Below are 16,080 nucleotides of genomic sequence, written 5' to 3'. Positions count from 1 at the left end.
TTGAGCAAGGCTAATTTAGGTACAATTACTGTACTATAGGAATCCAGGGGGAATGGAGGCAAACAAGAAGAAAAACAAGCTGAAAAAAAAATACAAATTGGATGAGAAATGTAAACCCTAAGAAGTTCAATTAAATCCAAGCACAAGATAAATGAGAAGAAATTACTGAAATAAATACTGAATAAATAAAAAATAAATTACTGAGATAAGTTATCAAAAGAAAATTTAAAATAACAGTTTAGAATTTTTGGATATAGAAATTCAGTTTAGAATTTTTCACCAAGTGAAGATGTATATTTTTTTAAAGCAAGTTAAAATTAAGACTTTCTTCCAGGCATACAAAACTTAAGGAATTTAGTACCAGCAGAGCCCCCACTATATAAGAAAAGTTAAATGCACTTCAGGCAAGGAAAATATTTGTAGGAGATTATGGAAATAATGTTTTATATCTCATTTGAGGTAAGACTGGTGGCTTTCTGCTCTACTACAGTTCAATTGAGTTTTTATGTTGGTACTGAGGGTAGCTATCCTTAAGAGAGTAGAATCCATAGGGCCTGGGTGGCTCAGTTGTTAAATGACCAACTCATTGCTTAGGCTCAGGTCATGATCTCAGAGTCCCAGGATCTAGCCCTGGGTCAGGCTCCAAGCTCAGCGCAGAGTCTGCTTGTCCCTCTTCCTACCCCTCCTCTCATCCCCCGAACTCATACTGTCTCTCTCTCTCTCTCTCTCTCTCTCTCTCTCTCTCTCAGGTAAATAAATAAAATCTTAAAAGAGAGTAGAATGCATAATTATCTAGGAGAGAACGTTTTATCGGACATTTGGTGCTTCAAGAGTTAAGAAGCAAAAGCTGCTTAACCTTCAAGTGAGGGGCAATTTGTAAAACTGAGGAATATTATAGTCTATCGTATGTAGCTATATTTCTGTTCTTTTCACTCCTATCTTCCTTTCTGATGTTGCAAGAATACTACTTTTTATCATGCCCTTTGTGATGAACTTCTTTTAACCAGTATTTAAGCGTAAATCTAGAAATGAAAAAGATCCTTAATTTTTCCTGACTTACCATGATTCCCCCTTCCTTTTTGAAATATAATTTTGCTGGCTATAGAGTTTATTGTTGATGGTTCTTTTCTTTCAGCTCTTAAAACTTTTTGTTCTACTCCTTCTGCTCTCAATTATTTCAAGTGAGAAATTTGTTGAAATTCACATTTGTATTCATTCATTCGTGTGTGTGTGTGTGTGTGTGTGTGTGTGTGTGTGTGTGTGTGTGTGTGTTTTCTCTCTGGCTGTTGTGAAAATTTTATATTTGTCTTTAATTTTCATGGGATTCACTATGATGTGTTATGACTGATTTATTTGGGTATATCCTATCCATATTTGACTCAAGTCCTCAAATATGCAGATTTGTATGTTTTGCCAAATTTGGAAGATATTTCATTATTTTGTTGCAAACTCTTTTAATCCCAACCTGTTTCTTTTCTCTTTCTGGGACTCCACTAAAGCAAACTTGAATTCTTGTTATGTTCCTCACAGGTTCCCAGAGTTCTATGTATTTTGGTTTAATTTATTTTCTCTCAGTTTTTCAGATTTGGTGATTCTATTTGTTTGTCTTCATACTTACTAATATTATGTTATTTCCATTCAATTATTGAGCAAATTTCCATGTTTTTGTATTTTTCATTTCTATAGTTTTCATTTTTTATAAATAACTTTTCTATTTTGGTCTATTTTTAGGAGAATTTATCATTTACTCTTGAAACATTTATGATGACTGCTTTAAAATTATTGCCAGATAATGTCTGGCATTATGTCAGATGAATCATCTGATTCATCTCATGTAAGGTTCATGTATAATTTTCTCATTCAGGAACTTTATTACACTTCATTGGTTCATAGTATGCATGGTTATTTTCAATTTTCTTTTTGTATATGGGATCAATATTTTGAGCTTTAGTTTTTGCTTTGTTTGTTTGATTGTTTTAAGATTTTATTTATTTATTGGACAGAGAGAGACACAGGGTGAGAGGGAACACCAGCAGGGGGAGTGAGAGAGGGAAAAGCAGGCTTCCCGCTGAGCAGGCAGCCTGATGCAGGGCTTGATCCCAGGACCCTGGGATCATGACCTAAGCCGAAAGGCAGATGCTTAATGACTGAGACACCCAGGCGCCTGTGAGCTTTAGTTTTTGTTTGTCATTTTTTAAAAGCCTTTATTTTTTAAAGCAGTTTTAGGTTTATAGCAAAATTGAGCAAATGTATAGAGATTTCCCCTATAACCCCTGCCTTCACATTCATAGATGTCCCCATTATCAACATACCAAGGCTGAGTAATTTATTTGTTACAACTGATAAACCCACATCGACACATCATTATCACCCAAGTCCATAATTTACATCAGGGTTTACAACTGATGTTGTACATCCCACGGGATCACATACATTTACAGTAAAGTGTATTTACCATTATAGAATCATATAAACTAGTTTTACTTTGATAAAAATTTTCAGCACTGTGCGTATTCATCTCTCTTTTCCCTAACTTCCAGCAACCACTCACTTTTTTTTACTTTCTCCATAGATTTGCCTTCCAAAGAATGTCCAACATTTGTGTTTACACATTATTAGCCTTTCCAGATTGACATTTTTCACTTAATATATTTTTAAGATTCCTGTATTTTCTTTTCATGGCTTGATAGCTTATTTCTTTTTAACACTGAGTAGCATTCCATTGCCTAGATATACCATGGTTTATTTATCCATCACCTACTAAAGAAAAACTTGGTTGCTCCTGAATTGTAGCAACTATGAATAAAGCTGTTCAAAACATCTGTGTGTGGGTGTTTGTGTGGATATAAGTTTTCAACTCTTTAGGGTAAAAACCAAGGGGTGCCATTGCTGAATCTGTGTATATTTACTTTTGTAAGAATTTGTCAAATTGTCTTCAAAATGTCTGCATCATTTTCCATTCCCACAAACAATGAATGAGAGTTTCTCTTGTTCTGCATCTCAGCAGCATTGGGTATTGTCATGTCATTGTTCTGGATTTGGCCATTCTAATAGGCACCTGGTGGTAAATCAAAGTTATTTTGATTTACATCTTCTTAATGACATATTACATGGAGCATCTTTTATATGCTATTTGCCATCTGTATATTTTCATTGCTGAGGTGTCTGTTTAAATTTTTGGTCAATTTTTTTTAATTGAGTTGCTTGTATTCATATTGTTGATTTTTAAGGATTCTTTGTATAACAACTTTTTAACAGATAGGTATTTTGCAAAAATGTTCTCCCACTCTATGACTTGTCTTCTCATTTTTTGACATCGTTCACACAGCATACATTTTTAGTTTTAATGAAGTCAGCTTATCAATTCTTCATTTCAGGCATTGTGTCTATGGTGTTGTATCTAAGAAGTCATTGACAAACACAATGTCACCCAAATTTTTTCCTATTTTATCTTTATTTTTGCATTTTGCATTTTGCATTCTGATATTAATTACATTTTGAATTAATTTTTATGAAGGATGTATGATCTGGATGTGGATCTCCAATGGCTCCAGGACTCTGTCAAAGAGATGCTCTTTGCTCCATTGTATTGCTTTACTCCTTTGTCAAAGATAGTTGATGATGTATGGGGATCTATTTGTGCTCTATTATTCTGTTTCATTGATTTGGTTGTCTATTTTGCCAATTCCACACTGTCTTGATTAATGTATTTTTACAGCAAGTCTTGGAGTCAGGTAGTGACAGTCCTCCAATTTTGTTCTCTAATATTGTGTTGGCTATTCTGGGTCTTTTCTTCTCCATATAAACTTTAAAATCTGTTTGTCATTATACAGAAAACAACTTGGTTGGATTTTTATTGGGATTGCAATGGCTCTATAGATCAATGTAGGAAGAACTCCCAAAACAATGTTGAAAATGAATAGTGAAGTGACATTTTGGCCTTATATCTGATCTTAGTGGAAAAATTTTGAGATTCCCAACATTATGTAATATGGTTTTCTTAGATTTTGTAGATATTCTTTTTTAAAAAAATATTTATTTATTTGGGAGAAAGAGAGCAAGAGGAGAGGGCACAGGCAGGGGGAAGGTGCAGAGGGAAAGGGAGAAGCAGATTCCCTGCTGAATAGGGAGCACAACTCTGGACTCTATCCCAGGACCCTGGGATCATGACCCAAGCCAAGACAGATGCTTAAACAACTGAGCCACCCACGCACCACCAATTATGTAGATATTCTTTATCAAGTTGAGAAACTCCTTTATTCCTAGTTTACTGAAAAGCTGCTGCTTCTTTTTTTTTTTTTTAATCACAATGGGTATTGAATTTTGTCAAATGTTTGGTTTTTTTTAATTGACTGACATAATCATGTGATTTTTCTTTTTTAGGCTGTGGATGTCATGGATTACACTGATTTCTGAATGTTTGAACTTACATATTTGGGATAAATCCAATTTGGTCATGCTGTATCATTCTTTTTGTACATTGTCCAATTCTAGTTGAAAATAGTTTGTTGTGAATCACATTGAGAGTGATTATTGAGATATGATTTTAATGACGTCGTGTTGCCTGTAAAGTCTTTGTTACTATAGATTGTAAATTTCTGTTCTGTATCACTCTTGGGGCCTTTTTACCTTTATAGAACCCCCCTTAATATCTCCTGTAGGGCTGGTTTCATGGTTACTAATTTGGTCAGTTTCTGCCGATCCTGGAAGGTCCTTATCTCTCCATCAATTCTGAATGACAACCTTTCTGGATAAAGGATCCTTGGCTGCATGTTTTTCTCAGATAGAACTTTAAAAATATCCTGCCAACCCTTCCTCTCATTCCAGGTCTGTGTAGACAGGTCTGACATTTTTCTGATATTTTTGCCTCTGTATGTGAGAATTTTTTTTCGCCCTGGCCGCTTTCAATACTGTATCCTTGGATCTAATATTTGTGAATTGCACTATGATGTGACGTGGCATAGGTTTGTTGTGGTTGACCTTGAGAGGGGTCCTCTCTGCCTCTTGGACATGAATGCTTGTTTCCTTTGCTAGATTAGGGAAGTTTTCAGCTACAATTTGTTCAAATATCTCTTCTAGACCTCTGTCTTTCTCCACCCCCTCAGGGATGCCTATGATTCTGACATTGGAATGTTTCATTGAGTCAAAAATCTCCTGTAATCTACATTCTTGAGACTGGATTTTTTTGAGCCAAGTTTCTGTTTTAACTTTCTCTTCTACCATCCCATCCTCCAATTCACTAATTCGTCTTCTGCCTCATTCACCCTGGCCGTCAGAGCATCTAGTTTTGACTGCATTTGATTCATAGCATTTTTAATTTCTGCCAGATTTGCTCTCATTTCTGCCCTTGGAGATTCTATATCCTCGTTAATATTTTTGTTTATATTTTTTTCAAATCTACACATCATCTTGTTCATTGTTACTCTGAATTTCATTTCTGATAATTTGGTTATATCCATATCCATCAGTTCTGTGGCAGAGGCCACAGACTCATTATCTGTTCTTTGCTGGGGGGATTTCTCCTCCTCGTCATTCTGATGAGGAGAGGTTGTGGGGTTGCCCAGAGCCCAAATTATTGGCCAGGACCCAGGCAATGAGCACTTGTTTTATAGGGACCTTAGCGATGTGGGCTTCTTGATTTTTCAGCCTGCATTCTGGGGGAGGGGCCTGCCACACTGATATTCAGGCAACCCTGTTTGGGTAGAGTCTCCTGTTCCCTTTGAGGGGGGATGGGGATTGGCACAATGTAAGCTGGTATTTCCAGGGTTTTGTTCTCTGGTGGCTTTCCCTGGCGGTTTCTGTGGCTCTTCTGAGAGTCAGAGCAGCATTGGCCAAATCCTAGCCTCTGTCTCAGAACAGAGAGATTGCAGTCCGCTCTCCACTGAGCTCTCTTGGCCTCTTTAACTCTGTTTCTGTCAGTGCTGCCAAAAACCCCAAAAACCCAAAGCTGGGGGAATCATATTGCTGGATTTCAAGCTATACTACAAAGCTGTGATCACCAAGACAGCATGGTACTTGCACAAAAACAGACACATAGACCAATGGAACAGAATAGAGAACCCAGAAATGGACCCTTGGCTCTTTGGGCAACTAATCTTTTGACAAAGCAGGAAAAATAGCCAGTGGAAAAAAGACAGTCTCTTCAATAAATGGTGCTGGGAAAATTGGACAGCTACGTGCAAAAGAATGAAACTTGACCACTCTCACACCACACACAAAGATAAACTCCAAATGGATGAAAGACCTCGATGTGAGACAGGGATCCATCAAAATCCGAGAGGAGAACATAGGCTACAACCTCTTGGACATTGGCCACAGCAACTTTTTTCATGACACATCTCCAAAGGCAAGAGAAACAAAAGATAAAATGAACTTGTGGGACTTCATCAAGATAAAAAGCTTCTGCACAGCCAAGGAAACAGTCAAAAAAACTAAGAGGCAGCCCACGGAATGGTAGAAGATTTTTGCAAATGACACTACAGATAAAAGACTGGTATCTAAGATCTACAAAGAACTTCTCATACTCAATACACGAGAAAGAAATAATCAATCAAAAAATGGACAGAAGATAAGAACAGACACTTTTCCAATGAAGACATACAAATGGCTAACAGACACATGAAAACATGTTCAAAATCATTAGCCATCAGGGAAATTCAAATCAAAACCACATTGAGATACCACCTTATGCCAGTTAGAATGGCAAAATGGACAAGGCAGGAATCAACAAGTGTTGGAGAGGATGTGGAGAAAGGGGATCCCTCTTGCATTGTTGGTGGGAATACAAGTTGCTACAGCCACTTTGGAAAAAGTGTGGAGGTCCCTTAAAAAGTTAAAAATTGAGCTACCCTATGATCCAGCCATTGCACTACTGGGTATTTACCCCAAAGATACTGACATAGTGAAGAGAAGGGCCATATGCACCCCAATGTTCATGACAGCATTGTCCACAATAGCCAAACTGTGGAAGGAGCAGAGATGCCCTTCATCAGATGACTGGATTAGAAGTTGTGGTCCATATATATAATGAAATATTGCTTAGCCATCAAAAGAACGATTTCTCAACATTTGCTGCAACATGGACAGGACTGGAGGAGATAATGCTAAGTGAAATAAGCCAAGCAGAGAAAGACAATTATCATATGGTTTCACTCAGCATGGAATATAAGAAGTAGGAGGATCGGTAGGAGAAGAAAGGGAAGAAGAAAGGGGGGGTAAACAGAAGGGGGGATGAACCATGAGAGACTATGGACTCTGGGAAACAAACTGAGGGCTTCAGAGGAGAGGGGGATAGGGGAATGGGATAGGCTGGTGATGGGTAGTAAGGAGGGCACATATTGCATGGTGCACTGGGTGTTATACACAAATAATGAATCATCGAACTTTACATCAAAAACTAGGGATGTACTGTATGGTGACTAACATAATAAAAAATTATTATAAAAAAAGAAAATATTTTGTTGTGAATTTGTACATTGTCTACCCTTCTTATGTGTGTTCTGGCAGATTTTGTTTTTAAAGGAATTGGTTCGTTTCATTTAGTTTATCAAATTTGTGCACATAAAGTTGTTCATAATATCACTCGATTATTATTTTAATATTTAAGGATCTGCAGTGATATTCCCTCCTTAATTCCTTTTTAAATGTTTTATTGAGGTATAACTAACATAAACATTATTAGTTTTAGGTGTACAATGTAATCATTCGATACTTGTGTATATTGTAAAATGATTATCATAATAAGTCTAGTTAACTTTATTTCTGACATTAGTAATTTGTGTTCCTCTCTCTTTTTCTTATCCTGGCTAAAGAATTATCAGTTTTATTAATCTTTTTTATAGAACAGCATTTGGTTTTTTTCTATTGATTTCTTGCTTTACTATAATTTTTTTTCCTGTTCTTGTCTTTTTTTTAAATTTAATTTGTTCTTTTTTTAGTTTCCTTAGGTGGAAGCTTTGATGATTGTGTTTAGGTCTTTCTTCATTTCTGTTATATGTATTCAGTGCTCTAAGTGCTCTTTCTCTGCATCTCACATATTTTGATAAGTTGTGCTTTCATTTTCATTTAGTTAAAAATATTTAAACATTTTTCTTGAGATATCTTCTTTGACCCATTTGTTACTTAGAATTTTATTGTTTAATCTCCATGTATTATAGAATGTTCTGGTTGTATTTCTGATATTGATTTCTAGTGCAATTTCATTGTGGTCTGATAGCAGACATTGCATGACTTCTATTCTTTAAATTTGTTACTGCCTGCTTTTATCCCACAGTGTGTTGTAGCTTGGTAAACGTTCCATGTGAGCTTGAGAAGAATGTGTATTGCTATTGTTGGGTTAAGTAGTCTATAGATGTCAGTTATATCCAGTTGATGGATGGCATTGTTTATAACCCAACTGTTGCTTTACTAATTTTCTGTCTACTGGATCCATCCATTTCTGATAGAAGTTGAGAATTGACATCTCCAAGTTTAACATAGTGAATTCATCTATTTCTTCTTGCAGTTCTATTAGTTTTTGCCTAACATAGTTTGATGCTCTGTTGTTAGGAGCATGCATATTGATATTTTTGCCTTTTTTTTTTGAGAATTAATGTCTTTATTAGTAGGTAGTGTCTTTTTTAATCCCTGATAACTTTTCTTGCTTTAATTCAATGCTTCTAAAATTAATTTAGCTAATTCTGCTTTCTTTTGATTAGTTTTAACATGATATTTACTTTAAACAATTACTTTTAATCTATATATGTTTTTATATTTAAAGTGAGTTTCTTGTAAACAACATATAGCTGCTTATTGTTTTTAAATCTATTCTGAAAATCTCTGTTAACTTGTGCATTTAGAACATGGACATTCAAATACTGATATAGTTGGATTGGCATATATCATATTTGTTACTGCTTTTTAATTGTTTTTCTTGTTCTTTGTTTTAATTATGTCTTCCACATTTCTACATTTTTTGGCTTTAATTGAGCATGTTATATGATTTTATTTTCTCTCTTTCTTAGTATATGAGTTGTACTATTTTTACCCTTTTTTAGTGGTTACCCTAGAGTTTGCAACATACACGTACAGCTAATCCAGGACCCCTCAAATATCACCATACTCCTTCCAGGCAATATGTGTATCATTTAATAACAAACTAATTTCCTCCTTCCCATCCCTGGTATCATTGCTGTCATGCATTTTACTTATATGTAATCATCTTCCTGTATTTTATGCATATATATGTATAATATATTTATGTATAATGTATATATGTGTGTATATATGTGTATAATATAATTATATTATATTATTATATGATACAATACATCATATACCTGATTATATAAGTATATATAAGCAGATTCATTGTTGGTATTATTATTTTGAACAAACTGTTACCTATTAGATAAAATAAGAATAAGAAAAAAGTTTTTATTTTACTTTATTTCTTCTTTGATGTTCTTTCTTACTATATGTAGATTTTAGTTTCTAACCTATATTATTCTTTTTTCTCTTAGAAGCACTTTTAACATTTCTTGCATGACAGGTGTACTGGCAAAATATTCCTTCAATATTTCATTGTGTAAGAAAGATTTTGTTTTCTTTTACTTTTGAAGGGTGATGTCAGAGGTTACAGAATTCTGGATAGGGGTGTGTGTGTGTGTGTGTGTGTGTGTGTGTGTGTGTGTGTGTGTTTTCTTCTCAATTCTTTAAATATTCTCTCCATTCTTTTCTTGATTGTATGGTTTCTTAGGAGAAGTCGCATTTAATATTTATCTTTCCTTCTATATGTGAGGTTGTGAGGTGTTTCCTCACCTCAGCTTCTGTCAGGATTTCTTTTTTTTAATCTTTGATTTTCTGTATTTCAAAGATGATATGCTTAGGTGCTTGTGTGTGTGTGTGTGTGTGTGTGTGTGTGTGTGTGTGTATGTCTTTTTGGTGTACTTTTAGCTTCCTTTACTTTGGTTTGGTGTCTGACATTAATTTAGGGGAAATTCTTAATCTTTAGTATTCTAAATAGTTCTGCTGTTTCTATATCTTTTTCTTCCCCTTCTAATATTCTCAATTCACATACATTACACATTTTGCAGTTGAAACAGGCTTTGGGTATTCTGCTTTGTTTTCAGTCTTCATTCTCTTTGCTTTTTGGTTTTTGAGGATTCTATTGATCTCTAGTGCACAGATTCTTTCTGTAGTCATGCCTAGTGGGCTAATGAACCCATCAAAGACATTCTTCATTTCTGTTACAGAGTTGTTGTTGTTTAATTTCTATCATTTCTTTGTGGTTCTTTCTTAAGATTTTCACCTCTCTGCTTACACTGTCCATATGTTCTTGCATGGTCTCTATATTGTCTGCTTGAGTCTTGAACAAATTAATCACTGCTGTTGTAAATTCTCAGTCTGATAATTCCAACATCCCTGCAATTGTGGTTCTGATGCTTGCTCTGTTGTTTTCGAATTGTGGGGTTTTTGTTTGTTTGTTTTTGTTTTGTTTTGTTTTTGCCTTTTGTTATGGCTTGCAATTTTCTTCTTGATAGAGGGGTTAAAGGGTCTATTATAAATAGACTTTAGAAATCTGGTAGTAAGGTGTAGGGGGGAGAGAAAGTTTTCTATAATCTTGTGCTTAGGTCTCAGCCATTTAGTGAGCCTATGCCTCTGGACTGAATTTCACAAGAGTCTATTAGTTTTTTTTTTGTTTGTTTGTTTGTTTGTTTTGTTTTGTTTTCCCCCTTTTTAGTGGGGACAGGGTGGGAAGAGTGGGTTGTAGGTCAGCATTCCCCTTCTCTTATGTAGAAGGCTAGAGCCTGCTAGATTTGGATGTTTCTCTTCCTCCAGGTCAGCCAGGCTCTGATACTATCTCAGCTGGTTTGGGTCTGGTTAACTAGCTTCCCCGAGGATGAGCCTTATTATGAAGAACAGAATGCTCTGGCATATTTCAGGATAGTTTCATTTCTTTTCTCCTCCCCCTAGGGTAAGCACATGACAGTTTTTTTCTTTAATAGTTATTGTTGGAATCTTGTGAATCTTCTGGAGGTAAATTTCACGGTATTTCCCCTTCCCACACTGGAGTTTTTAACTCTTAGAGTGCTTCACACTGAGCTTCCAGCAGCAAGTCAGTTTTCCTGCCCCAGAACTAGTTCCTGGAGTGGATTTCTGCTCATGAGTTTCTGTTGTAGTAAGTCAGTCCTTCTTGTATTCACCCTGTCTTTCTCCAGTCTTGGGGGTAGTGGTATCCCTGTGTCCTCTCCTTTCTTATGGATCCCTAACAAGTTGTTGATTTTTCTGTCTGTTTATCTTTTTGTTTGTTTTAGGACATATTAACAATTTCTAAGATACTTACATGCAAATTTGGAATTGAAAGTCCCCCTCAGCTTTGTTTTTCTTGTAATTTCCTTTCCACAGCATCCTTCCATGGAATAGAAACCAAATGGAAGAATGCAGGGGCACTTGGGTGGCTCAGTCAGTTAAGTGTCTGACTCTTGATTTCAGCTCAGATCATGATCACCAGGCCCTGAGATTGAGCCCCGTGTCAAGCTCTGTGCTGAGTATGGAGCCTGCTTAAGAGTCTCTCTCTCCCTCCCCCCGCCCCTCCCCTCTCCACTCAAGTGCTCATACATTCTCTCTCTCTCTAAAAGAGAGAGAGAGAGAGAGAAAGAAAGAAAACAAAGGGAAAGGATGCATGTATGTCTAGCATATGTCAAATTCTCTCCCTAAATGCATACCTATATGTATATCTATATCAACTACATGTAGATATGAAATTTCATTTCTACCTCATCACCCTGCCCAGGGTCTTGAAACTTTTATGTTTCAATGCTAAAACAGATGCAATCTTGCCCAAACTGTCCTCGTTTGTAAAATGAAAAGTTTTGATTGAATGATGGTTCCCAAGATTAGTTAATTGCTAAAATTGCCTGTATAATATTTTAGGATAATTTCTTGTCTCAATGGAACCCTGCTTAATCAGAAAATCTAGAAGATGGAGCCTTCAATTTTATCTTTTAAAATTTCTTCTATGTGCTTCTGATAATCACTTAGACTTGTATTAATGAGAACAGAATATTTCTCTGTTTCTATATATGTAATTCAATGATTTTATGAAACATTTATTGTTGAGCAATCTCTGGATTGCTCCAAAATGGAGATTAAATCCCAATGCGGGGGGGGGGGGGAGTGAAACTTGAAGGCCATTGCAGATCATGGAAAACTATCATAATAAAGAAGCAATCAGAGAGTTAGCTAAATTGAGCTCATTCCACACCTCACAGCTGTCCCTTTACACGTGCTGTTCAACGACCTTCTTTATTGCTGTCCACAGCCAGCCATTGGCAGAATGAAGTGATCTGTTTGATTTTCTACATTGTCTGTCCTTTTTATTTTGTACACCCTCTCACCGTCCATGATGTAGATAGATTCTCTTTACACTTTCTTTCAGAAATTTACAAAATCTATTCCATAAAGGATCTGAAATAGCTTTCAGTAAATGTAAAATTGTGTACAAAAAATAATAGTAAACAGTACACAAATGTCAACAAATGTCATAAGCAAAAATCTAAGTGAACGTCTTCCTAAATTCTAGGTGGAGAACAGTTTTTCTCAAGTAAAATATAAAAAGTGCTAACCATCAAAAAAAGTTGGTAAATTTGAATATCCCCAAAATATACAATTTCCATTTATTCTGATACAAGTGGAAAGATAAACTACAAATCTCCAGAAGACATTTGCACTCCAGACAACCAAGAGATGCTTAGAATTATACACACACACACACACACACACATATATATATATTATATACACACACACATATATATGACACTCCAAAAATCATTAGGATAAGAGCAAATAACCCAGGAGAAAATGAACATTTTACAAATCAGAAAATTTAATTTTCAGTACTTTTATAACAAGATATTCAACTTCACCAATAATTTGGGGGAAAAAATAAGAACATGATAATTTGTTATTTTGCTAGCCATACAACTGGACTAAAATAAAAGGTGGTTGAAATCCCAAATACTGTTGAGGGCATGAATTACATTAGATCCTTTAATAACTGTTATTAGAATTCTCATTTGGGAAATTTGGCATTATTTTATGAAGTCAAATACCCAATATTCTAAAACATGGTAGTACTAGTCATAATTATATAGCCAAGAATTGCCAATCTTTACAAGTAAGTGTATGTGAGAATGTTATGACAGCAAAAACCAGACACAACTGGTATGTCCATGGTCAGTAGAACAGATAAACTTCTGTGGTGTATTCAGACAGCAGCTCATATTACAGCAATAAAACTGAATTAAGTGCAGTGAAAATAAACTGAAAATATATATACAGTATGTATGTGTAATAATAATTCTTAATAAGAAAAAATGAGTATCAAAAAACTATGTATAATATAATGCCTTTTTAAAAGATGAAGTTTGAAAACAAGCCACGCTAAACCATGTATTTTTTTCATCGTCTGGTGACCCAGGAACAAAAGGCAATTTATTCTCTCCCACACAAATGCTTCCCATATACAGTAGTGGAGCTGGACCTGTATATCCATAATAAAACTCACATTTGAAGCAGAGGGAAACAGGAGGCACATAGCTCTCATTGGTCCATGAAAATGATGAAAACCTCCTGAGCAAGTATTATTGGGAGAGCTCTATGACCTGACAGTAAAGAAGGTCTTTGATTTGACCTCAGTTCTTTTCTCTGGAATATTTGTTCTCTATATATTATTCTTCATAGCTCTTAGCACTACATTCTGAGACTTTCCCTCATCTGTTTACACACATGGCCACATCTGAAGTGGATGTTGAAGAATGGGCCTTCACTGTGGGCTTACAGTTTTTCCTTGCCTCCTTCATGTCTGTGTAAGTGTTTCTTGCTATTATTTTTACTTATATTAGGCTCCAGTTTATAGATTTATTGGGAATGAATTGTCCATTTAATAATTAGTTACTAATTTATTCCTTCAGTCACACCATGTGCCATTAGTTATATTCAAATTTATTCCCAATGCACATTTTATAATTCTCTATTATCTATCATCTATCTATATCTATCATCTATCTATCAAATGTTTATATACATAATTTTTCCCATTCCTGGCCTCTATATCCCAATTTAGCAAAGTCTGCCTGGAGTCCATCTGGCTTGAGTGATATCAAAATGTTCTCTGCCACATGGCTAGGTCTTTCAAGGGGAATTTTTTGCTCAAAAGCTTTTTTAAATCTTTTTTTTTTCCATTTTATGTTTAGAACCAGTTGGCTTTTCCAACTAGTTGTAGCCCTGAATTTAATGACTTTCTTTTTCTTTCTTTCTTTCTTTTTAAGATTTTATTTATTTATTTGACACACAGAGAGAAAGAGAGAGAGGGTACAAGCAGGGGGAGCAGCAGGCAAAAGGAGAGGGAGAAGCAGGCTCCCCACTGAGCAGGGAGCCTGATGAGGGACTTGATCCCAGGACCCTCGGATCATGACCTGAGCTGAAGGCAGCTGCTTAGTTGACTGAGCCACCCAGGTGCCCCTAATGACTTTCTCTATTTTTTTTCATTTCTGCTTTTGAACCAGCCAATTTTTAAAAGCTCATCCCTTATTTCTAATATCTTACTAAATGCAACCAGTTAAACCCAAATATCCAACTAAAAGTCTGTTTTCAAAACTCTTCTGTGAGAGCCATAGACTCAGTAGGCACTTGCTTTCTCAGGTATTGATGACAGAAGTTAGTAAGTTTTCTCCGACTCCATCCTTCTAGCCTCTGATATTGATTTTCTTGCCACTTTATCATGGAGTTACATAGTTGAGGCTTTTTTTACATAATAGAACCCCACATAAGTTGCTAATTTATATATTAATTATAATAATGCTAGCTGCTATAACATATAAACCCTAGCTACCTGTGGCTTAGCAAATTAGTAGTTTGTTGCTTACTAAATAAAACCCGAAGTGAGTGTTCCTAATAAGCATGTGGCTGTGCCGCAAGTTGTGATTCAGGGAACTATCCTTCTAGCAACTTACAACTTCGCTCTATTCAACATGTGGCTTACACGTTTACAGGACGGGGGAAAGAGAAGGGCTGCATGTGGAAGTTCTTTTGGTCCTGTTATGGAAGTGACACAATTAATTCAGCTCGTATTCAATAGCATAGAACCCAAGCATGTAGCCACACCAATTGAAGGAGAAGCTGGGAAAGAGTTGTGTATCCAGGTCATAAAGGGAATATGTTTGATGAACACCCAGCTAGAATTTGACACATGTTTTCATTGTAAATTTATTTTTGTTATTCTCCCCCATTAGATAATGATTTCTTTGGAACAGATCCTTGTTTTTCACCTTTTTATCCCCACAACTATCACTCTTTTGGGACATGAAAAGTGTTAAATGAATGCTAAATCAGTCATCTTCATTCTTTGTAAACATGATCACAGCAATGATAGAAACCACAATTGTATTAATGACTTTAAAATGCAAGTTCTTGATACATTTCTACAGACTAAGACTTGTCATCATATACTCTGTATGATCTTTCTGACAAACACAGTGGAACACTTAGATAAAAAACACACAAAAATGGTAAGTTTTCACTTTATTATTTTTTTATTATAAAATAACCACATAGGAACCTGGGTGGCTCAGTCTGTTAAGTGTCTAAATCCTGGTTTAGACTGAGGTTATGATCTCAGAGTTGTGGGATGGAGTCCGCACAGGCTCTGCACCGGACGTAGAGTCTGCTTAGGATTCTCTCTCTTCCTCTCCTTCTGCCCTCCCTAAAAAATTAATAAAATAAAATAAAAATACAGAAAAGCAGAGAAGTTGTATACTTAATGAGTGAGATAAAGCAAATGCCCTTGTAACTTCCAGATCAAGAAATAAACATTTGACACTTCCTTTGCCCCTCCATGTGTCCCATCCAGATTATCAACTCAAAATACAAAATAACCACTATCTGATTTCTATAGTAATAGCCTCCTTGTGTTTCTTTAGTTTTAGTACTCAACTCTATGCCCTTAGACACAATAGTTTAGTCTTGCCCATTTTTACATAGTGAGTATGTTTGTGTTTAATTCATGAATTATCTTTTCATCTTTTTATTTTCCTCATT

This window comes from Ursus americanus, chromosome 1 (assembly GCF_024610735.1).
Source record: "Ursus americanus isolate L20-20 chromosome 1, mUrsAme1.1.p, whole genome shotgun sequence".
Taxonomy (NCBI): Eukaryota; Metazoa; Chordata; class Mammalia; order Carnivora; family Ursidae; genus Ursus; species Ursus americanus.
Note: the sequence above shows the minus strand (reverse complement) of the source record.